The following is a 2,404-nucleotide window of genomic DNA, read 5'->3' on the forward strand; positions in this document are numbered from 1 at the left end:
TAATCTCCACTCCTGCCTGCACTCCGGCTCGCTCGTCTGCTCCCTCGGCGCTGGTCGGCTCTTCAGAGACATTCAAATTGGCACAAGTTCAGCTCTTAATGGAAACACTGACACTGTCGGGGGCTATAATGTACAGTGCGTGTGTGTGTGTGTGTGTGTGTGTGTGTGTGTGTGTGTGTGTGTGTGTGTGTGTGTGTGTCAGTGCCTATTGAGGAGCGGAGGGCTCTTTGTAGGCCAGAAGAAGGTAAATGTCACCTTCCCGTTGGGGTTGATGTCGTTGCGCCGAAGAGGGCGTGCTGACAGCGTAACTGTCTGTAAAGGTTGAAAAAGGTAAGTCTCCACCTCTTTGTCTCTTTTTATCTCTTCACCTCCCTTCATGTCATCGACCCTCCCGGTGCAGTCGGACCTCGTTGGCAATTCACAACAAACCGGCGTTTTTCAAGAGCAGATTCACTTCCTCTGAACTGTTGAAGCTGCCGGGGAGGGCACGGAGATTTACTAGCGTGAGGAGTTGCAGCAACAGGTTATTTATTATTATTATTATTTTTTTTTATATATCCAAGTGAAGATATTAACATGCATCACGAAGGCCAAAAATAAAAGCCTCAACTTGTTTACCTTCACGTTTATTTTTTTTTCTACTCAGCTCAAGCGACCCACAAAACTTGGTTGTAAATGTCATTTTAAATGTCAACTTTCCTAATGTTAAAAATGTGTCTTCCATTCACAGAATAGCTTCATTTATGAAAGTCTACACACAGAATTTAATATACAAGAACAAAATCATGTCCAAGAAGTTCCTCTTTGATTGAATTTTGCTTGGTAAATTTCCCATTCATTATTTCCAGTTAATTGCTGTCGTGAACTGGAATCTTTTAGTGAATAACAGGCCACCTGAATTCAGATGTGGAAATATTGCACTTTTTTACTACAATAAAATAAAATGCCATCAAGCTGTAGTTGCAGCCTAAAATGTCTTGTTTTGTATTTCAGTTTAGTATCAAGGAGCCCGAAGATTTTCATATTTAATAAGCTGAAATCATAAATGTTTTTTCATTCAAAAAAAAAAAAGCAACCCAAAATAAAAAAAATAGAAAAATCAATTATCAAACTAGTTGGCGAGCAATTTGTCAATCAACCAATCAATTTATCGACCAATCGTTGCAGCTCTATAAAACAAGAATAAAAGTAATTTGACTAGTTTCTGCAAGAAAGACTGTTGTAATATTAACAACTATCTGTAATGCTCTGATTCTGTTGATCTCCTCCAAGACACAAATGAATCAACCTATAAACGGAAGTCCATTAAAGTCTATTTATGTTTTTTTCACCCGCAGAATTTGCTCTCACTTTGCGAAAGCGCCTCAAATGGAGCATTTTCAAAATAATACACAGTAACGCCTCATTTTCAGGTGTGTTCGCCGCACGTGTCGATTAATTTCTTTTGGTGCTCTCTCTCTATATATATATATATATATCAGGAGAACGAACGGCGTCCTCGCTGGACGGAAAGCAATTACAAAGTTCTCAGATCATTTCATTTACACTTGTTACACACACACACACACACACACACACACACACACACACACACACACACACACACACACACACACACACACACACACACACACACACACAGGCCAGATTGTTTCAGTGGTGTTGATTTGTTTTCCTTATTTTAGAATTCAACTTCCTTCCCTCCTGATCCAGATCTCATTTCCTGACAGTTTTCCCTCAGGAACTCTTTGTGTGTGTGTGTGTGTGTGTGTGTGTGTGTGTGTGTGTGTGTGTGTGTGTGTGTGTGTGTGTGTGTGTGTGTGCGTGTGTGTGTGTGCGTGTGTGTGTTTGACCATACAATGTATGATGCACAGAGGTCTCATTCCTAACAAATGGATGGACAGATGAAATGTTTGCTGATATTTTCTCTTGGATATTTTCCATTGAAAACAATTCAATTTAAGCAAAATGTATTTAGTATTGTATTTCTTTTTTTTAAAATTAATTTAGTATTTGCTCTCGGCTTTACAATACATTGACATTGTGACAGATGTAAAGGGAAATTGCGAGAAATTTTATATTCAATTTTCAACTGTAAACTTTTCTCCCTCATGTTTAATGACCACAAATTCTCTATTTGTTTTATATCTCTTTTACCGTACTTATTATTTAAGTGCTTTACAAAAATGATTGGGTTCGGGAGAGAGGTCATGTTTCCTAAAAAGCAATAGTGAAATGTTCTTTGGATCCTCCTTTGAATGAGACAAAAAAAAAAAAAAGTTTCTCAGACTCAAACGCTGGTTTACTGTTCGATCCAAACTCCTTCTTACTTCTCCTTCCTCTTTATACTTTTTAAAAAAAAAAATTCTCCTTGAACACGATATCCTAATGGACTGACGGGTGT

The sequence above is a fragment of the Brachyistius frenatus genome, unplaced genomic scaffold, assembly GCF_029030835.1.
Source record: "Brachyistius frenatus isolate BFR_SWC_R1_liver_20210118 unplaced genomic scaffold, ASM2903083v1 Contig_365, whole genome shotgun sequence".
NCBI lineage: Eukaryota > Metazoa > Chordata > Actinopteri > Embiotocidae > Brachyistius > Brachyistius frenatus.